This window comes from Saccostrea echinata, unplaced genomic scaffold (assembly GCF_033153115.1).
Source record: "Saccostrea echinata isolate AGI-Se365-2 ecotype Australia unplaced genomic scaffold, CSIRO_AGI_Sech_v1 ptg000072l, whole genome shotgun sequence".
In the NCBI taxonomy this organism is placed as follows: Eukaryota; Metazoa; Mollusca; class Bivalvia; order Ostreida; family Ostreidae; genus Saccostrea; species Saccostrea echinata.
In genome coordinates, this window is record NW_026889821.1 from 225,473 (window position 1) to 250,232 (window position 24,760).

At 33.3% G+C, this 24,760-nt stretch overlaps 1 pseudogene; it reads right to left on the reverse strand.

The window, feature by feature from the left end:
* Positions 1–107: 107 nt before the first annotated feature.
* On the reverse strand, positions 108–17,071 carry LOC133176227 (uncharacterized; annotated as a pseudogene).
* Positions 17,072–24,760: the final 7,689 nt, after the last annotated feature.

Here is a 24,760-nt window from a genome sequence, read left to right on the forward strand (position 1 = left end):
TAATAGTTCAACAATATTGTGAATCATACAAATGTATCAAATACAAGCATTATGGTAGTAAACTCAGGTGACCTAAAGAGTCTAGAACATGTATCTGAACTATTGGGTCACACGTGCCAAACCACATTATAGGGTCTACATTTACCAACTACAAATACATTTTTAACATCTCAAGAACATGGACCCTATAATTTGGAGTTACATTTAAGACCAAGCAATTGCTGTACATCAACATGTGGACATTTTTTCTGAAAATAATGCCCTAATAGTTAAACAATATTTTGACTAATACGAATGTATTAAATACATTACCATTGCTAAGATCCTCAGTGAGTGATTCATTGGTGGTCCTAGAATCATGAATATATTTCTCTGTGTAGAGCTCAGGCTTTTCTGTGCAGGTTGCTGATACACATAGTAGGTTGTCCTCACCGATGCTGAAAACACCTTGGTCACCCTGTGTTTTACCACTTATCATTTCTACAATACATAACCATATCTTAGATACAGATATACTGTCAGCAGCGTAAAACAAAATAAGATCTCTATTTTCCTCCACACCCTGATTACACAAATAGGTTCAGGTTCATTAGACATTCTTGTAATAAGCCCCCTTTTGTGTAAAGTTTGGAAAAGAAGTCTGGAACATGTTCCTGAACTATTGGGTCACATACATTAAACCACATTTTAGGGCCTGCATTTATCAACTATCAATACTTTTCTAACATGTCAAGAACATGGACCCTATAATATGGGGTTACATTAAAGACAAAACCAATTGCTGTATATCAACATCTGGACATTTATTTCTGAAAATAATGGCCTAATAGTTCAACTATATTGTGAATCATACAAATGTATCTAATACAAGCATTATGGTAGTAAACTCAGGTGACCTAAACAATCTAGAACATATATCAGAACTATTGGGTCACACGTGCCAAACCACATTATAGGGTCTACATTTACTAACTACCAATACATTTTTAACATCTCAAGAACATGGACCCTATAATATGGAGTTACATTTAAGACCAAGCTATTGCTGTGCATCAACATGTGGACATTTTTTCTGAAAATAATGTCCTAATAGTTAAACAATATTGTGACTAATACGAATGTATTAAATGCATTACCATTGCTAAGATCCTCAGTGAGTGATTTATTGGTGGTCCTAGAATCATGAATATCTTTCTCTGTGTAGAGCTCAGGCTTTTCTGTGCAGGTTGCTGATACATATCTTAGGTTGTCCTCACCGATGCTGAAAACACCTTGGTCACTCTGTGTTTCACCAGTTATCATTTCTACAATACATAACCATATCTTAGATACAGATATCCTGTCAGCAGGGTAAAAACATGAGATCTCTATTTTCCTAAAAACTCTGTTCAGGCATATAGAATCAGGTTCATTAGACATTCTTGTTATAAGCCCCCTCTTGTGTAAACTTTGGCCATCAAAAAAGTCTACAGCATATATCAGAACTATTGGGTCACACGTACCAAACTGCATTATAGGGTCTACATTTATCAAGTACCAATACCTTTTTAAATGTCAAGAACCTGGACCCTATAATATGGGGTTACGTTAAAGACAAAACCAATGCTGTATATCAACATGTGGGCTTTTTTCGGAAAATAATGGCCTAATAGTTCAACAATATTGTGAATCATACAAATGTATCAAATACAAGCATTATGGTAGTAAACTCAGGTGACCTAAAGAGTCTAGAACATGTATCTGAACTATTGGGTCACACGTGCCAAACCACATTATAGGGTCTACATTTACCAACTACCAATACATTTTTAACATCTCAAGAACATGGACCCTATAATTTGGAGTTACATTTAAGACCAAGCAATTGCTGTACATCAACATGTGGAGATTTTTTTCTGAAAATAATGTCCTAATAGTTAAACAATATTGTGACTAATACGAATGTATTAAATACATTACCATTGCTAAGATCCTCAGTGAGTGATTCATTGGTGGTCCTAGAATCATGAATATCTTTCTCTGTGTAGAGCTCAGGCTTTTCTGTGCAGGTTGCTGATACACATAGTAGGTTGTCCTCACCGATGCTGAAAACACCTTGGTCACCCTGTGTTTTACCACTTATCATTTCTACAATACATAACCATATCTTAGATACAGATATACTGTCAGCAGCGTAAAACAAAATAAGATCTCTATTTTCCTCCACACCCTGATTACACAAATAGGTTCAGGTTTATTAGACATTCTTGTAATAAGCCCCCTTTTGTGTAAAGTTTGGAAAAGAAGTCTGGAACATGTTCCTGAACTATTGGGTCACATACATTAAACCACATTTTAGGGCCTGCATTTATCAACTATCAATACTTTTCTAACATGTCAAGAACATGGACCCTATAATATGGGGTTACATTAAAGACAAAACCAATTGCTGTATATCAACATCTGGACATTTATTTCTGAAAATAATGGCCTAATAGTTCAACTATATTGTGAATCATACAAATGTATCTAATACAAGCATTATGGTAGTAAACTCAGGTGACCTAAACAATCTAGAACATATATCAGAACTATTGGGTCACACGTGCCAAACCACATTATAGGGTCTACATTTACTAACTACCAATACATTTTTAACATCTCAAGAACATGGACCCTATAATATGGAGTTACATTTAAGACCAAGCTATTGCTGTGCATCAACATGTGGACATTTTTTCTGAAAATAATGTCCTAATAGTTAAACAATATTGTGACTAATACGAATGTATTAAATACATTACCATTGCTAAGATCCTCAGTGAGTGATTTATTGGTGGTCCTAGAATCATGAATATCTTTCTCTGTGTAGAGCTCAGGCTTTTCTGTGCAGGTTGCTGATACATATCTTAGGTTGTCCTCACCGATGCTGAAAACACCTTGGTCACTCTGTGTTTCATCAGTTATCATTTCTACAATACATAACCATATCTTAGATACAGATATCCTGTCAGCAGGGTAAAAACATGAGATCTCTATTTTCCTAAAAACTCTGTTCAGGCATATAGAATCAGGTTCATTAGACATTCTTGTTATAAGCCCCCTCTTGTGTAAACTTTGGCCATCAAAAAAGTCTACAGCATATATCAGAACTATTGGGTCACACGTACCAAACTGCATTATAGGGTCTACATTTATCAAGTACCAATACCTTTTTAAATGTCAAGAACCTGGACCCTATAATATGGGGTTACGTTAAAGACAAAACCAATGCTGTATATCAACATGTGGGCTTTTTTCGGAAAATAATGGCCTAATAGTTCAACAATATTGTGAATCACACAAATGTATCAAATACAAGCATTATGGTAGTAAACTCAGGTGACCTAAAGAGTCTAGAACATGTATCTGAACTATTGGGTCACACGTGCCAAACCACATTATAGGGTCTACATTTACCAACTACCAATACATTTTTAACATCTCAAGAACATGGACCCTATAATTTGGAGTTACATTTAAGACCAAGCAATTGCTGTACATCAACATGTGGACATTTTTTTCTGAAAATAAGGTCCTAATAGTTAAACAATATTGTGACTAATACGAATGTATTAAATACATTACCATTGCTAAGATCCTCAGTGAGTGATTCATTGGTGGTCCTAGAATCATGAATATCTTTCTCTGTGTAGAGCTCAGGCTTTTCTGTGCAGGTTGCTGATACACATAGTAGGTTGTCCTCACCGATGCTGAAAACACCTTGGTCACCCTGTGTTTTACCACTTATCATTTCTACAATACATAACCATATCTTAGATACAGATATACTGTCAGCAGCGTAAAACAAAATAAGATCTCTATTTTCCTCCACACCCTGATTACACAAATAGGTTCAGGTTCATTAGACATTCTTGTAATAAGCCCCCTTTTGTGTAAAGTTTGGAAAAGAAGTCTGGAACATGTTCCTGAACTATTGGGTCACATACATTAAACCACATTTTAGGGCCTGCATTTATCAACTATCAATACTTTTCTAACATGTCAAGAACATGGACCCTATAATATGGGGTTACATTAAAGACAAAACCAATTGCTGTATATCAACATCTGGACATTTATTTCTGAAAATAATGGCCTAATAGTTCAACTATATTGTGAATCATGCAAATGTATCTAATACAAGCATTATGGTAGTAAACTCAGGTGACCTAAACAATCTAGAACATATATCAGAACTATTGGGTCACACGTGCCAAACCACATTATAGGGTCTACATTTACTAACTACCAATACATTTTTAACATCTCAAGAACATGGACCCTATAATATGGAGTTACATTTAAGACCAAGCTATTGCTGTGCATCAACATGTGGACATTTTTTCTGAAAATAATGTCCTAATAGTTAAACAATATTGTGACTAATACGAATGTATTAAATACATTACCATTGCTAAGATCCTCAGTGAGTGATTTATTGGTGGTTCTAGAATCATGAATATCTTTCTCTGTGTAGAGCTCAGGCTTTTCTGTGCAGGTTGCTGATACATATCTTAGGTTGTCCTCACCGATGCTGAAAACACCTTGGTCACTCTGTGTTTCACCAGTTATCATTTCTACAATACATAACCATATCTTAGATACAGATATCCTGTCAGCAGGGTAAAAACATGAGATCTCTATTTTCCTAAAAACTCTGTTCAGGCATATAGAATCAGGTTCATTAGACATTCTTGTTATAAGCCCCCTCTTGTGTAAACTTTGGCCATCAAAAAAGTCTACAGCATATATCAGAACTATTGGGTCACACGTACCAAACTGCATTATAGGGTCTACATTTATCAAGTACCAATACCTTTTTAAATGTCAAGAACCTGGACCCTATAATATGGGGTTACGTTAAAGACAAAACCAATGCTGTATATCAACATATGGGTTTTTTTCGGAAAATAATGGCCTAATAGTTCAACAATATTGTGAATCATACAAATGTATCAAATACAAGCATTATGGTAGTAAACTCAGGTGACCTAAAGAGTCTAGAACATGTATCTGAACTATTGGGTCACACGTGCCAAACCACATTATAGGGTCTACATTTACCAACTACCAATACATTTTTAACATCTCAAGAACATGGACCCTATAATTTGGAGTTACATTTAAGACCAAGCAATTGCTGTACATCAACATGTGGACATTTTTTCTGAAAATAATGCCCTAATAGTTAAACAATATTGTGACTAATACGAATGTATTAAATACATTACCATTGCTAAGATCCTCAGTGAGTGATTCATTGGTGGTCCTAGAATCATGAATATATTTCTCTGTGTAGAGCTCAGGCTTTTCTGTGCAGGTTGCTGATACACATAGTAGGTTGTCCTCACCGATGCTGAAAACACCTTGGTCACCCTGTGTTTTACCACTTATCATTTCTACAATACATAACCATATCTTAGATACAGATATACTGTCAGCAGCGTAAAACAAAATAAGATCTCTATTTTCCTCCACACCCTGATTACACAAATAGGTTCAGGTTCATTAGACATTCTTGTAATAAGCCCCCTTTTGTGTAAAGTTTGGAAAAGAAGTCTGGAACATGTTCCTGAACTATTGGGTCACATACATTAAACCACATTTTAGGGCCTGCATTTATCAACTATCAATACTTTTCTAACATGTCAAGAACATGGACCCTATAATATGGGGTTACATTAAAGACAAAACCAATTGCTGTATATCAACATCTGGACATTTATTTCTGAAAATAATGGCCTAATAGTTCAACTATATTGTGAATCATGCAAATGTATCTAATACAAGCATTATGGTAGTAAACTCAGGTGACCTAAACAATCTAGAACATATATCAGAACTATTGGGTCACACAAGCCAAACCACATTATAGGGTCTACATTTACTAACTACCAATACATTTTTAACATCTCAAGAACATGGACCCTATAATATGGAGTTACATTTAAGACCAAGCTATTGCTGTGCATCAACATGTGGACATTTTTTCTGAAAATAATGTCCTAATAGTTAAACAATATTGTGACTAATACGAATGTATTAAATGCATTACCATTGCTAAGATCCTCAGTGAGTGATTTATTGGTGGTCCTAGAATCATGAATATCTTTCTCTGTGTAGAGCTCAGGCTTTTCTGTGCAGGTTGCTGATACATATCTTAGGTTGTCCTCACCGATGCTGAAAACACCTTGGTCACTCTGTGTTTCACCAGTTATCATTTCTACAATACATAACCATATCTTAGATACAGATATCCTGTCAGCAGGGTAAAAACATGAGATCTCTATTTTCCTAAAAACTCTGTTCAGGCATATAGAATCAGGTTCATTAGACATTCTTGTTATAAGCCCCCTCTTGTGTAAACTTTGGCCATCAAAAAAGTCTACAGCATATATCAGAACTATTGGGTCACACGTACCAAACTGCATTATAGGGTCTACATTTATCAAGTACCAATACCTTTTTAAATGTCAAGAACCTGGACCCTATAATATGGGGTTACGTTAAAGACAAAACCAATGCTGTATATCAACATGTGGGCTTTTTTCGGAAAATAATGGCCTAATAGTTCAACAATATTGTGAATCATACAAATGTATCAAATACAAGCATTATGGTAGTAAACTCAGGTGACCTAAAGAGTCTAGAACATGTATCTGAACTATTGGGTCACACGTGCCAAACCACATTATAGGGTCTACATTTACCAACTACCAATACATTTTTAACATCTCAAGAACATGGACCCTATAATTTGGATTTACATTTAAGACCAAGCAATTGCTGTACATCAACATGTGGACATTTTTTCTGAAAATAATGCCCTAATAGTTAAACAATATTGTGACTAATACGAATGTATTAAATACATTACCATTGCTAAGATCCTCAGTGAGTGATTCATTGGTGGTCCTAGAATCATGAATATCTTTCTCTGTGTAGAGCTCAGGCTTTTCTGTGCAGGTTGCTGACACATATAGTAGGTTGTCCCCACCGATGCTGAAAACACCTTGGTCACCCTGTGTTTTACCACTTATCATTTCTACAATACATAACCATATCTTAGATACAGATATACTGTCAGCAGCTTAAAACAAAATAAGATCTCTATTTTCCTCCACACCCTGATTACACAAATAGGATCAGGTTCATAAGACATTCTTGTAATAAGCCCCCTTTTGTGTAAAGTTTGGAAAAGAAGTCTGGAACATGTTCCTGAACTATTGGGTCACATACATAAACCACATTATAGGGCCTGCATTTATCAACTATCAATACTTTTCTAACATGTCAAGAACATGGACCCTATAATATGGGGTTACATTAAAGACAAAACCAATTGCTGTATATCAACATGTGGACATTTATTCTGAAAATAATGGCCTAATAGTTCAACAATATTGTGAATCATACAAATGTATCAAATACAAGCATTATGGTAGTAAACTCAGGTGACCTAAAGAGTCTAGAACATGTATCTGAACTATTGGGTCACACGTGCCAAACCACATTATAGGGTCTACATTTACCAACTACCAATACATTTTTAACATCTCAAGAACATGGACCCTATAATTTGGATTTACATTTAAGACCAAGCAATTGCTGTACATCAACATGTGGACATTTTTTCTGAAAATAATGGCCTAATAGTTAAACAATATTGTGAATCATATGAATGTATCAAATATATTACCTTCCCTGGAATCATCTGTGAGTGATTCACTGATGGTCCTAAAATCATGAATATCATTCTTTCTATAGAGCTCAGGCTTTTCTGGGCATGTTGATGATACATATCTTAGGTTGTCCTCACTGATGCTGAAAACACCTTGGTCAACCTGTGTTTCACCAGTTATCATTTCTACAATACGTAATCATATCTAAGATACAGTGTCAGCAAGTAAAAACAAAATAAGATCTCTATTTTCCTACAAACCCTTTTCAGGTATATAGGATCAGGTTCATTAGACATTCTTGTTATAAGCCCCCTTTTGAGTCAGGTTTTGCACTAAAAAAAAAGTCTAGAATATGTATCTGAACTATTGGGTCACACGTGCCAAACCACATTATAGGGTGTGCATTTATCATCTACCAGTACTATATGTCAAAAACATGGACCCTATAATATAGGGTTATATTTAAGACCAACCAATTGTTGTGCATCAACATGTGGACATTTATTCTGAAAATAATGCCCTAAAGTTAAACAATAATGTGAATCATATGAATGTATCAAATATATTACCCTTGCTGGAATCATCTGTGAATGATTCATTGGTGGTCCTAGAATCATGAATATATTTCTCTGTGTAGAGCTCAGGCTTTTCTGTGCAGGTTGCTGATGCATATCTTAGGTTGTCCTCACTGATACTGAAAACACCTTGGTCACCCTGTGTTTTATCAGTTATCAGTTCTACAATATGTCATCAATCAATTTTTAGTTACATTTAGTCAACACGTTAAAACAAAATGAGACCCTGAATTCTATGCAAATTAGATAAGGTTCGTAAGAAATTCTGGTTATAAGTCCCCTTTTGATACCCAAGATGAAGAACAACTTTTCATCACATATGACTTTCAAACACATCCAACATGATGTACCTGAACTATTTGGTCAAACCAAATTATAGGGCCTGCATTTGACATCTACCATCCTACTCTGACAAGTCAAGAATGTGGACCCTATAATATGGTTCTGAATTAATGATCAACTAATTAATGTGCGTCAATAAATGGACTTTTTGCAACTCATATTCGAACTGTTATTCCCTCTGGACCAAGAAATTTGGGTTAAAAAATGAGCAAGCAAGTGGTCAGTGCATCCACCCTTCTTTTTGTGTTAAAAAAAATGCTGTTTACATAAAAATGCATCAAATATATTACCTTTTCTGGAATCCTCTGTGAATGATTTATTGGCTATCCTAGGATCATGAATATCTCTTTCTTTGTAGAGCTCAGGCTTTTCTGTGCAGTTTGTTGATACGTATTTTAGGTTGTGCTCACTGATGTTGACAACACCCTGTGTTTCATCAGTTACTATTTCTACAATATGAATGGAATCATTTTTTAGTCGGCAAGCTATAAAAATGGATCAGGTTCTTAAGACACCAATCGAGAACACTCTAGCCATCCACTTGTGTTTTTATCAATTATCATTTTTACACTAGGTATATAGTCATTTAGTTATATTCTTCATTTTAAATTTCTTAGCATGCTTTTTTAACTTTAAGTTTCTAAAACCTGAAGAAAACTTCACCATCAGGGATTTATCAGCCTATTTTGGGAAACGCCATTTTTGGGGAATTGGGAAAAAATTATCGGCTTTTTTATGAAATTGGGAAAAATTTTAAAATTTCACTTAAATCATGTATTCAGGTGTAATTTATTTAACATTTCAGCAGGAACTCTAATTTGGGAAACCAAACAGACAATTAAATCCAAAATGATCCAACTTCATCAAACAAGATCAATTATGAATAATAGACTAATAAAAGTAAAATTGACTTCAATGAGTATAAAGTATTTACCTATATAACGTAGGGTAGTACATGTGTGTATGAGATTCCAACTTAGGTCATTATAGAATATGTTTCAGGAGATTATGAACCTCCTGCAAAAAATTGTACTAAGTACACGTTTTCTCAAAGTCCTCTTTTAATATGTATTAAAACATTGAAAATATATTTTTCTATCTGAAATAATGCCTACAGTCCTTACCATTCACTCGTAGATCAATTGAGTAGGTGGAAATAACTTAATAAATCTATTCAATTACACAATATCACCTTTTTCAGAAAAACAGAGGAAATTCGGATTAAAAGTTGGCAATGTTTTTACAGTGCTTTTAAACATGTGTTATGACTGTAGCTTTGCTAAATGAGTTATATAGATGAAAATTACAGACAATCTGACAATTTTACTCTTTGTTTTTTCAAAGATAACGAAGTGTTAAAGTATTGTCATCAATTGGGAAAAAATACTGCCAAATTGGGAAAAACTGAACTCATTTTCAATTGGGAATGGGGCCGAATTTCGGCCCCTGAGAAGGTACTGATAAATCCCTGACCATTCATTATGATTAACAAATAAATTTCAAATTTGAACAAAACAGCCCTTTAAAAGTTATTTCATTGACCATAAAAATGCAAATGTATTGAAAGCTTTCTTAGTTTTGAGATAAAAGATAATTGACTTATTTCTTGAGAATAAATGGTATGTAATGTAATTTCGCGAGAAGCTCTACTCGCTAAAATTAAATTACTTGCTTTAATTTTTATGGCCCTGAAATCCATGTAAACTCTACTTGGAAATTATTGTTCTTGTGGTTTGGCGTCTAAGGGCCATTTCACGACATTAAGTACTTGCATAAAATAAGGAATCTACAGTAATATTGTGATTAATAAATTTTTCATCAATAATGCTACAGAAGATTACAAGTTAACATAAAAGATAAATAGCTAATAAATTTAATTTGGCAATAAAGTGTGTTGGTCACTACTTTTTGAATTTTCTTTCAAAACTGTTACATGTATTTTTAAAAGTATTTTGTCTTTGTCTAAGGAACTGCCTTAACTATAAAATATCAGGGATTTCTTCATTGCTTAATGATTTTTTTAGTGATACCTGCATGTGCCAAGGAACTGGACAAGAGAAGGGTATCTAGTAAGTAAAGATGCAATACTACATGTTTACAAAAAAATCTCTTTGTTCTTCCCAAAGTTCAAGCTTTCAGACATTTTGCATTTTTTAGAGTCTATAACAAACTAAAGCAACATTTCAACAGTAATATACAAGTCATTACCTTTACTCAATTTTAAAGATCTCTGTAAAATATTCAAACACTCCTGAGTAAAACTTATATAATTTATTCTTGCATCTACTGTGTAAATTCTTTTTCTTTGAATTTTTATCTGCTACAAGACTCTGTTTTTAAACATTCTGGTTTCAGACATTTAAGATGATGCTAAAAGTTTCCTTTTACATTCATGAAGCTCACATGAGAAATCTAAATAAATGAGCATACTAAAAATTTTTGTCAATGTAAGTTAGGAAACATTGGATATTATTTGAAAATGTTCATGAAGTTCCTACACTCCAAACTTCTCTGACTTCTTTTAAAAAATGTGACGTTTTGCAGTGTAATTTGGTTATGAAGGGTAAATTTAACTACCTTTTTCCGCCAAGAAAAGTTAACGTTCTTTCCATAGTTGTATCTGATTTCTTCACCAGCTTTTATGTCATTAACAGCAAAAATGCAGAGATGGGGCTCTGAAAACCCCTCATGAAGCACTTTTATATTAGCATTTGGACTTATATGTTCATCATTTATCAGTCTTGCCATGGAGCCATCATCTTCTGAGGCATCAATCCTGAGAAAGAAAACTTGCATATACACACTAGGTAACACCAAGTAAAATATATCTGAATTTACGACCTTGACCTTTAACCTCAAAATCAATAGGGGTCTTCCTTAGGCCATAGGGAGTTGTGTAAAATTTCATTGCATAACCTCAAAGGCTTTTTGTGATATCGCATGGAAACAAAAGCGTCACAGACAGACAGAAATATGGACAGGCGGAAGGATGGATTGACATTAGCACAGTGTTCTTGGATTGTGTCACACTTTTGTAGTAAACAGACTGATCCAATAGTACAGAAATACAGAAAAAAAAGGTAACGTGGACATGTTGGTATAGGGAATATGCATGCAAAAAGGATAAGGAAGTAAACACATCAATATTTTGCATTAGTAGAATTGTTTCTGCTAATTGTTGTTAAAATGCAGATAACAATCTGTACGCACAAAATTTAGTTGTCTAGCTTTCAATCCTTTGTTTCATACCATGGAAAAAATTAACCTTAACTTGGCTGATGCTCTAGGCAATTATGTGAAAAATTTACATACTACTGATGAAAATTTGGGCCTGGAAAAACATTGTATCATATGCATAGACAGAATACCAAGCCATTTAATAGTGATACATATACCTTTTTTTTACTGCAAGTCTCTATTCCATGAAAGGAATAATCTTGTCCACCTCAAACTTACATAGAAGATAACTACACAAATGAAAAGCAGGAAAACGGATGATATTATTTCAGTTACAAGGAGAGTTATAAGGAGATTTTTTTCTTCCATTTTCTTTCCCATACCACTTCCTGTCACATGTCTATGACCCAATAATATTGTGCTACATATACATATCCAAGAGTCTTAGACCCAACAGCAATATATATATTTTAAGACCCAACATTTTCATTATTTACGTTTGAGAAGAAAAGTCTTAACCAGTCCTCAACATTAACTGAAATATATCCACTTGTCCATCCATCAAGTTGCCAACCCAATGTTACTTGTCAGAATTCCTAATTAACTTGTCCAACTCTGAACATACACATGTATATAAAGAATTTCGTAGAACTACAAAATATAGATAATATTAATTAACAGTGATTTGTAAAAATTTAAAAAAAAATAGGGAATAAAGTCTTCTCATTTGCTATTTGCGACCATTATTGATGATTTAACAGTCCCAAACCAAGTTCATTTATTCCCATTTTAATGCAGATTATGCATTTTGTTTGATGTACCTTATTTTGTCGAGTTTTTTTTATAGGAAATATGTCAAGAAGGTTTGTGTTTTAATGTTGTTCTATTCTGATGATAGTCAAAAGCTTTCACTCTCATTAATGCTCGTTTAACTGCCTAAAAAATCAGTGCATTAGCCAATCAAAATGCATTTTACTAAACAAATGGCAAATGCAGTATCACTGACTGTAACTTAGTCTTGATCACCATAGTCAATTAACAATATTTAGTGAGAAGAGACTGAACCCTTCTGAACCCTGAAGGCAGCATTTTAAAACTATGACAGTGGTTAAATAAAGTGGCTCGCCACAGCATGATATGCCCGTCAAATATTGTTCAATTGTCATAAACAGTTTAGAGTGCAAGAAAATCATGTCAACCTTGATACAAGGATTTCAATGATTTTTCCATTCCTTATAATATTCATTTATACATCTCCTGTGGTGTAGGCATTAATTATAACAAATATTACATTAAAGATCCTCAACTGGTTGTGTTAGAGCTTGAAAAATGCCCATCTGCAGACCCCCCCCCCCCCCCCCCCCCCAGCTTTCAGATTTGTGAGACATGATGCTCTGAATTAGTTGTTATTTTAAAAAAAAATTCAATAAAAATATCATTTTAAACAATATCAATCTAGTCTTAACAACTTAATCTATATCAAATTAATATTAAAAATAAAAGGCTGGCCATCAAATGACATATGCTATAAACTGACAAGCAGTTCTTCTGTCTAATTCATGCAGACAAGAGCTGCTTGATCAGAGATCCTCTAACAGAAATGATTGAGACAGCTAGCCTCCCTACACTGAACTCATAAATTAATCTTTAACTGGATGCATGTCCACTCATTACTCCCAAGGGATGAATGGATCTATACATACTATCTGCTTTGTAGTGCAATAAAAATGCATATTTATGTCATTCTGAAATTAAATTTGAAAACAGAGATTTTTTCTTTGTTACAAAGATTTACAAAAAGAAAAAAAAACTTGTGTAATCTTGATGCAACATTTTTAATAAGGTTCCTGCATTACTCTTAGATTTGTAGGGACTATCTACCATAATTAAAACATTTTTTTTAAATACATGAATTTTAAAAAAAAATTATGTCAGACTGGTTTTAAGCTGCAATTCATACGGACAACGGGCATGTTGATTCCAATACCCCCCCTCCCCCCCCCAGTATAATTAGTTTTAATTCTATTATACAATTATATCAAATTAGTTTATTATACAATATCAAATTAATTTATTATACAATATCAAATAAGTTTTAATTACTTTTCACCAAATTTATTTTAAAATTAGGCTAGCCAACTATTTAATCCAACACGGCTGATTCTTTTTGCCCAGTTCCCAAGAGATATAGATAACACCTGCTTCATCAGAGATGCTCTACCAGTTAGCTCCTAACACTAAACTCATTAATTTCTCTCTAATTTGACATGCAATTTTCTGTTATCAAATTCTCCTTGACCAGTGCTTCATAATTACACCCATGCGAGAGGTGGAATTTCTCTTGTAACATTATATTTGTTATAGATTGCTGTAAAGTATATAATGAAAAAAATAAGTATTTTCTTGATTTAACATTTTTTTAATAAGGATAATGCAACACCAGGGTTCGACATTCACGCTCGTCACCTCGTCATTTCCACCCCAGAATGGTTTTGGACGACCCCATTTTCAATCTGGCTCGCCCAAATGACGACCTGGGAATATTCAATAATGATGTTTAATATCTTAAAATAAACTTTATAAGGCCTTGAAAACATTGTTTCCTGTAACCCGACCGACCCATTCAAATAGGCCTAGCAGCCGCGTGGATTTTTTTCTGCCAAATCTGTGTTTGATCATTCTTACCAAAAGTGTTAAATTAAGTTTTATTTGAGATATGAAATATGTAAACCTAGTCAACAATCACCATAAATATAAAGAGAAATGACCATTATTGTAACATCTAGCATTTCCCCCACAACTTTCTGATGTTCGTTTTCTGCTGCTAGACAGCCATGTTGGGTGTCCACTGTAAACATTACACCTGGTTAATTCAGTCCAGGGATGTTTGACCCCATTTATTTAGGCCTTTTTGGTAAGTGAAAAATGAATGTTTTAAACTAGAAACTTTATTTTGTGTCAATATGTGAGGTGAGATTGTACATAAGCAAAAAAAAAAAAAAAAAAAAAAAAAAAAAAAAAAAAAAAAATCCCACCTTACCAACCTTTGATTTATTGTTTATTGGGAATATTACATGAAACAAACATAATTTTTTAAAGCCTTTTTAGCATTCTGATTCTGCTTATTACTCAGTAATATTTGTTGCTTGTTTTCTTTGTTTGATAAAGTACTGGAAGACAGCTTTTGATAATCCAAAAATGTCTGGTTTACATTTTATAATACAAAAGCACAACTTCTGTTATCTTAACAAATTTTAAACAATATTATTGCACATTTTTGTTTCATTTGATATTTTATTCGGGCGACCTGAAATTCATTCGGGCAACCTGAAATCAGTACCAAGGTTGCCCAAATGGTGAGACCAAATTTTGACGAGTGTCAAACCCTGCAACACTCTTGCATTTTTGGGGATTGTGTAATCTAATAGCAAAAAGACAGTTTTTTATTAAATTTCACTAAAATTAAAGGTCACAGTGACCTTGAAATAGGTCACGACACAGCTTCTACCTAAGATGCATAAATTGGCCAAGTTTGATGATTCCAAGTCCAATAGATTTCTAGTTATGAGCCGGACAGGATTTTTCCATAGTTAGTCATAACATCTTAATTAAAGGTCAGAGCGACCTACTTTTAGTGTGTGACACACCTTCTACCCAAGAAGTATCAGCTGACAAAGTTTGAAAATCCTAGGCCTAATAGTATTAAAGTTATGAGCCGAATACGAAAAAGCTAACAGACGGACGGACGGACATGAACGCCATAACATAATACGTCCCGTCTAAAGACGGGTGTTTAATAATTATGTGGGATATTCATTAAAAAAATCATATTCACAATATTCTATAAAGGTAAAAAGATTCTCTTGCTGATCAGACAAGTGTGCCTGGAGATTGACTTGTCTGTTCACGAAATGAACTGGACACAGACAATTGTGAGATATGCACAAGACATTAGGGCTAGTGGATTTGATTATCATGTCTCCCTGGTCTTCAAAACTTCTTTCTAATTTGCTTTGAAAGAGAAGTGAAGTGTCCCTACATTTTGGGTCTAGGTTATTGTCCGAAAGTATTTTGAAAAATGTGTGAATTTCAATTTTGAACAAGGACACCCATAAAGCATAGAATCCCCTCACAAGAGCACAATGATCCTCAAGTAAATCATTACTTCTGTTACACATGACAAACTTTCTTACTTTAAAACACAAGTTACTATATCCCTTCAACTTTGTTTCAAAGGAAAATTACAAATTTGAACAAGATGTGTTTGTGAAACACTATGCCCCCGATGGTAACACAATTCTGGAGTGGGACGTAGACTACAGTGCAATAGTTATGGCCAATGTTAAGGTTTTTCAAATGTAGGTCAAAGGTCACAATTGAGTCACATGATCAAAATTTCTGTACCAATGAAAAGGTCTTGTCATAATAAACATTCATGTTAAATATTAAAGCCTTACCCTTGACAGAGCAATAGTTATGGGCTAAGCTAAAGTTGACAACAGACAGACAGACAAACGGACAGACAGGACAAAAACAATACACCCCCGGGATCTTTCGATCCGTGGGCATAAAAATCAAATGTTAAAGGAAAATTCATATGAGTGCAAGTTAACAAAGGGGAGTTAAACATTCATTTTTTTTTTTTTTTGCAGTCTACAGGGCAGATTGTCAGTCATTTACTGCCTAAAAAACTGCTTCTATATTGACCTTCTAGAACACAACTAACTTACCAGAACGTGGTCTTCTTGTGAAAAAACTCAAACTTGTAAACACTCTCCTTTGGCTCTTCTATGCATAATTTGCCCCTGTATTCTGCAATAAAGTCACCTTTGCTTAAAGGATTTTCTGTTACAACTCCCCAGTCTGCAAAAAAATAAAGCATTCGAACATCTGAGATTAACAAACGTTTCAGAATCTTGGAAGCAGCTGGTGATGAAACAACTCACTACTGTATCAATTCACTACATCTATAGTTTTGTGTTAAATTTAAAGCAAACGAACAAGGATTTTTTTTTGTAATGTTAATCATATGAAAAATAAATGCATTTATGCACCTAGGGGCAACTGGGGCAGAATATCAACACTTAATTCACCAGATTTTTATTCATGAAAGTGAAGAATACCTCTCAGAGAAAAAATAATTCATAGAGACCAGGAGCAACCCATGTGCCTATGGGTTTATAGTTACATGTACTTACGTATCTCATCACTGATCCAAACTTTTTTGAGGAATTCTAAATCTCTTTTTCTTTCAATGCATTCTTTGGCCACCATCAGAGGCTTTTTACGTTTGTTTCTTCTGAAAGCAGAAGAAAAAGAGTGTAGGTTGATTAGCTGATGTGCTTGTAGGGCTGTACAATAACAGCTGAATAATACAGATATTCTGGTGTATTGCAGCTTGTTGTCATTTTTCAACCAAGGCTAGGAAATGTGGGAAAAAAAATCTTCCTAAAACCTTTCTTGTGCATATTTGTACATCCTAAAGCCACAATTATACTTTACTAGCTGTCAGTTATCAAATTATCATTTAATTTTTTTCTAACAGGTTTAATAGATGCAATGAATGAGCCCTTTTGTGTACACAGTAAGTACTTTGCTTGACCAGGATTGACACCTATGACGTCAGAGCAATGGCGTGTAACATCGGCAATCAAAATATGCATATTGAGAAATTCAAACTTTGAATTGCTGAAACATCAAAAATATGAATTTTCTAGCAAAAAATTTTAAATATGTGAAATATGTGTAAATATGTGTAAACTTTGTCATATCAAAAAATTTTGGGATGTGATAAAAATCCTTTAATCCGTACATATAAAATCCACAGGCTAAAATGAAGATCTACAAGCTAAAAGTGAAAGAATGATTTAATAAATGCCTTTTTTATGCTTTATTTCAATCAATAACAATACAGGGCCTACTAATATAGTGGGTCAGTACAGAGTTATGATCTGATCGTTGATCATCAATTTTTTTTATGTTTAAAAAAATGCTAATCTGGCCTAAAAAAATTATATTTATTAAATTATTTCCTGTAGCATTCCAAAAAATCAAGGGTCAGTAGGTCTGGATTTTTTTTTTTTGTTCCAATGAATAAAGGGGTCAAACACCCCTGACTGAATTGACTTGGTGTGATATTTACTGTTGCGATTTCAGATTTCTCCTTGGTTATTGTTTTAGATATTAAAAAAACTTAGGAAAATATAATATCCTAAATAATTTGTTAATATACATAAGAGTTGTGAATCTCTGTTTTTTATGTCTTTGAACATGTTGAATGCACAAAAACTCCACAAATAATAAACTTTATCAAAATTCATGTAAAACAAACATGGTCAGGTTTGGCAATTTGAATGAAATGAATGATATTTAAAGAAAGCTGAGTAAAACTTCAATTATTATGTAATGGGTGGGTTCGCCCCGATTACATGTTTGCTCTGAGTGGTTTCGCGGCGAGTGGTTTTGCCCCAATTATATCTGTTACATGTAATTAAAGTGTCAGTTTTTTCCACGTGGGTATTTTGGCAGTTAGCTATGACAAATCTTCAATGTTTACATTTGTGTTTTTTGGGTATGTGCTATGGAAAAGGTTTTTATTGTATATATTTAAAGCTATTTTCACTTTGCACACCTATCTTATTACGTTTTTAATGAAGTAAATCTTTGAAAAAAAGATGGAGATTGTTGGAATAAAATTGAAACGCTTAAATTAAACATATATCTGACATACTAGTATTTCAACACAGATGAATTAAGTTGTTTTTTCCCCGTGATTATGATTTTTTAAAGAAAAGTTCGTATCATAGATTTGTCGTAAAAATCGGACTGGAAATAATTATTTATTAGTATTGATCGGCAACTTATAACTGAATTTAATTAAAGTGCTCAATAATTATATTAATCTAAACACTCATTAATCAACCTTTGCTTAAATAAACATCAAGCACACTGTATGTTTGAAGAAAAACACTCGGGGCGAACAGGTAATCAGGGCAAAACCACCCGCATTCATTATTATAAAATATCTACTCTCTGATTTATAGATATAGATCTGAATATTTAAGCAAAACATCAATTTTACTCATCATAAATGATTATCTCTTGAAAAAAAAAAATAATGCCATAAATTTCCAAATAAGAGGAGACAGAAAATGTCGTTAAATTCCCAATCCTAAGGACCTGTGCCCCATTCCCAAAATGAAGTGACCCCTGATCGCAGTACAGTATATATCTCAATACGAAATTTCCAGCCAATACCCATGTGCTTGGCAAATATGTTGATGTTAAGATGGTTCATATAGGTACTACACTCGATTTTATATTAAACAAAAAATAGAAAATATAACCTTGACACTTTTAAAAATCCTGATTTGTTTCTGTACTTTTCTTTTTTCTTTTTTTTTTTTTTTTTTTTTTTTTTTTAGTCAAAATATTTGGTAGAGGAATTTCGAACTTCAATATAACAAAAGTGACTTAAGCATTATGGCTTTCAAAATATCGATCAATCTTTGATAGTGCTCATATTTATATTACAAAATTAATTCCATTGGACCCTACTAAAGCAGTGTAAATGGAAAAATGTATAAATACCTCTGCATCGTGCTGGCAACCACTTCGTGGGTCTTTCCGATTTGAACTTCGGCGAATCTCGGTTCATTCCGCAACTTAATTCGCGCCATTATTTCGCGACTTCTGATTGGACAATGACAATAGGTGAACTTCACGGGAAATTTAGACCCGACAATTCAGGTTACAGACAAACAGTTCATTTGAAACATTTTTCCGATTGCAAGGAAATAGAACAACGATTAATTGTTGGGTCTTTAATTGTTGGGTCAATGACCCGACAGTTCAAAAAAGACCCGACAATTTAACAAAGACCCAACAACAAGCTCTTAAATTGTTGGGTCAATAATTAACCAAGTTTAAAACTATATATATATATATATATATATATATATATATATATATATATATATATATATATATATATATATATATATATATATATATATATATATATATATATATATATATATATTATGTATAGCTCTAAATTAGATTTAGAAAGAAAAAAAAGGATATTCCCTTGGTTCCAATTAAAACACAGTGGAAAGAGTATAATGAAATAAAACGACAATTATACTAATAAAATTATGTGAATTCTTTTTCAACGACAAAATACACATTTTATCTACCAGAGAGGTTGTTTAGCAGCTTAAAGAACTATGAAAAAGTGGTAGACTAATGGAGAACAAGAAGTGTATTTAACGTTAAAGGAGAAAACTATTATAACTAAACTCGCATAATTTTGCATATTTCAGCTTGTCTTGAAATATGTACCGTCATCAAAGCCTGCCACTAATTCTATCTCCGCTTATTTTGTGAGAAACTGATGATAGTTCATAGTCGGAATTCTGTTATCTATTCATATAGTATCTGGACTTACACACTGCGTGTCTGAGTCGTCTCTCCTTTTCAAAGAATCGTTGAAAGCGAACGGAGGGTGATGAAGTATTGGATATAATTTTGTAGCATAAAATATTCTTATCACCATTGCTGATTTTTAAAGTTAAGTATCGCATTGATTAATTTGTTAACATTAATATGATTCGATGGCGAATTTTTCGGATCGATTTAAATAGATCGTTTTGACCACCTCTAATTCCAACTGTGCTGACATGAAAACACACGGATAATGTATAAGAAAAAGTGCAATTTCAGCATCATTGTGTACTATTTATAACCAATTGGAAGATGCTCAGCATACTGTCCCATGGTTGTTTTTAAAATCATCCAAAATGAGCAATTTCAATTGCAAACTGATTAGAAAATAAGACAGTTTGACAATTGGTTCACATTTTGATAATGATTCATATGCAATATGATGATCCAGCATCAACCTGACCAGCAGGTAAAAATAGTGCACAGCTGCAAAATACATTTCACTGTACATGTGTCTGCATGACAAAGAAAATAGGCAATTCCTCTGTATATACAGTATAATCATTTATAAATACTTGTTAAAATCAAATTGGAAGCACTTTCCATATTATGGGTATATGGTATCAAGTTTTTTAAGATGCAAAGGTTCTTATATTGTAATAGGAAAAAATCTGTAACTGGTGTATTTTCTGCATTTAGAACCACAACAAACAATTACCTTATGTTTGAGAAATCACTGAAAGTTGTTTATCTTTTATTTTCATGTTCTAGTAAGCATAGTTACAGATAAGTGCTTCAACCTTATCGCTGAAGTATTTTTCTACCTGTCATAACAATTCCCTCATAGGTTTGGTGGGAAAGGAACATTCTGTTTTTTTCAGATTTGGTGAAACCCTGTCGATTCTGCACTGCATTTTCCCACTGATCAAGGTACTCAAGGAATTCAGTTTGCAAGAACTGAAAAACAACAGCAAAGAGGTTTTTTTTGCTTTAGTGTTGTTTTTCTTGCACAAAAATGTCACATGTGCATGTACTGTACATGTACTGTATAAAGTAATTGTTACCTGGAAACGTGGGTCATTTATAGTCTTATATGGTGCAAGGTCAGGCTTTCTAACCTGTACAGCTTCATGAAGAGACCTGACGTTTAAGCAGTCAAAAAAGCGGTCCGCTAATGAGAAGAATCTCGCTGTCTCTGACATATCTGGGCCATAGTAGCCTGCCATGACTCGTGAAACAGAGTCGCTTAGAACCTATGTGTAGCAAATTTGTTAGACAGATATAAACTTAAAAGATAACACACACATGCATAAAAGAAAGTTTTCTTCCACATTGACAAGGCAAAGCCCAAACACCATATATATATAATCTCTACTTTGATATACAGTGTATTGTACATGTAACCCCTTCAATAATGAAAGTTTACCAAAAGAATTGCAAAGAACTGCCCCTCCACTTCAAAAGTAACACGTTTAAAGTAACCTTCCAAAACAATAAAAATAATAAACACCTGTGCTGCTAGTCGAACATTCATCGTGGATGAAGGTGTTAGATAAATGTGGTCATACTTCAATTTATTGCGATACAAATGACCTTGGGTGTCATCTGTGTACACTTTCTCCACATGAGACCACAGTATGTTCTTGTCATTGTTCTAGGAAAATTAGAAAAAAATATCTGGTTTATTTTGCTTAAAAATAACCTTAAATAATGAATGTCTCAGCTGTCAACAAGGTTCTGCAACAGCATGCTCATCACAATAAACATAGAAATCTTTTACAATCTGGTTGTAAGATGGACAAAGGCATGAAAAAAAAAAATAAATATAAGGATCTCATTTAAAAACAATGACAAATTGTAAGGGACACATAGGTGACTTTTTTCCTGCAAGTTTTCACACACACACACACAAACACATTTATATATATATATATATATATATATATATATATATATATATATATATATATATATATATATATATATATATATATATGTCAATTAAAAATTCATTTTAGATTCAAATACTGTAGATTCCTAAATATATGTGAGGAATAAATTATCGCATAATTACGCGAGGAGCACCGCTCGCGAAATAAAACTACTTGCTTTTATTTTTATGGTGCTTTAATGTATGTAAAGTCTCTAGATAAATCTCCCTTTCGCGAATTATTTTTCTCGCGATTTGACGTCATTCGGCCATTTCGCGATATTAAGTACTCGCGTACAATAAGGAATCTACAGTACAATAAGAGCAGGCAGGCGTTAGAATCTTAATTTTTACTTTATTTTTCCTAATTTACCTTTACCTTATTGAATGCATTGACATACCCAGAGATATTTTGTTCCTCCTGGTCTGGATTTGTGCACATTGTTTCTCACAGTTTTTATAAGATGTGGAGCATCAGAAAAGAAAAACACATTTCTTTTTTCTGTTGCAAAGAGGTTTTCAGTTTTGAACACTATGGGCTCATTTGCTGTTCGATGGATCCTGTATAGGCGTTGGTTTGGAGAGGCCTTGTCACTTGTTGAGGAGATAACCTATTTTGCAAAATGCTGTTTTTATGCACATAAAATGAATGCATTAGGATGATTTGAGAAATCATGCTACATAATATTGAGACAAATAGCTTACAATGCAGGAATACATTAGTTTTATAAACCTTTAAACCAGATGTTTCTAAATAGGCAATAGCTTTCCATAAAAGAGGGTACAGCTCATCTGCAGTGGATGTTTTTGTTGGAAAATGGCCAATGCTCATCTTCACATGTGAATTTATGCCAACAACCATAAACACAAGAACATGTGATGCAATCCTGTTGGTTTCATCCTACATTGTACAATATAGTGCATTTAATCACCGAAATTCACAAATTCTACTAACATACATGTTAACCAGAAGTCTCTGAGTAGACTGTAGCTCTACTGGTTTTTCCCTTAACAAAGATGGAGAATAGTAGCACTTGGACTTGAAACTATGGCAACAGCAATAAATAAAATAATGATCCCTAGTTTATTCTCTTTTTGTGGCAAGTTTAATTGCAATTGGACAAAAAACTATAGTAGAAGTACCATTTTTATTTACAGACAAACAACTAGAAGGACAGACAATGGACACATTACTATCGCATATTTAAAGCTCATCTGATCTCTGACGAGTATGTTGTAGATTTATAAAATGTAGCAAGGCTTTCAAAGGATATTTTAATAGGAGATCAGCATTAGACTTATGTGTCATTGAAATGAATTTACAATTTATTTTAAACCCTAAGTAAAAGTAGTTAAGGTTTTGCCTTTCATCATTTAATAGTTTTGAATTCTAATGTAAGTGTTTAAGTGATGTGAATGTTTTTATCTCTCAAACCTCATCAAATTTCCAAGTATCAGGACTAGTAAAACCTATGACTTGGTCACTCCTTCTGTCATACACCAGATCTGCCTTTATCTTCATTTCGTCATGAAGAAGGGCAACATATCTTTTCTCTGGTGGCAAGTCTAATGCTATTTTTTTCAACTCCTTCAAAAAAAAATCTTCGCATTTATTGTGTATTTTTCAGCAAACTACTCAGAATGTTAAGCATGTTTGAAAACTGAAATTGTACCTCAAAAGCCTGAGGTTGAAAACCAGACTGAGGTTGAATACAGTTTGTGTAATCTCTCAGGGTTGACTTGTTTGGGAGACGAAGAATTCCTGACTCTCGTAATGCTTCGTATGCACGTGCACTTTGATATTGGAGATAAATAGCAAATCGAATCATCATGGGATGCCACCTCATTCCTATTGAAAACAACCATGGTACCGAAGATGTGTACAATAAGAAAAAAGGAAAACCATTAAATATCTCCAGCAGAGACAAGTTGAACAGTATAATTTCTGAAAAGTTTCTCTGTATGGTTGCATATCAGCAATCTTAATTTTTCACCCTGTAGTCTCCAATGTAGGGTGTCATGACATATCACCCATACAACAGTTCAAAATCCACATGTTTATTGTTTAATATATATATATATATATATATATATATATATATATATATATATATATATATATATATATGACATATGGCTTTAGGAGACCATGGAGGATATATTTTCTGGCTTAGGGAGACCACTGGATTAAGGCGACCTTTTTCGGTCTCCCTATTATTTTGACCTCATCAGTATTGCAAATGTCTTTTTATAGATAAATAAACAGTCTGCCATTAAGTATTATTAATCTTTAACTCTGTTATTTAACATTCAAAAGTTGTCTAATTTCTATCATCTTCCCTAAAAAAGAAAAGAATTTATAACCTACGTATAATTTCAAAGGATAATTTTTCTGCAATTTGGAGACCATGAAAAACATGCAATTAAACAAAAAATCTAGCATATATATTTTTTCCGCTTTTGATTTGTTCAAATGAGTGTTTCTTTAACTTAGTTTTCCATGTTTTATGTTAAAAACCTAAAAAGGAAAAATATTGTAAATTTATGAACCATGTTTTGAATTCTTAGCAAGTGCTTTCCGTCACTTG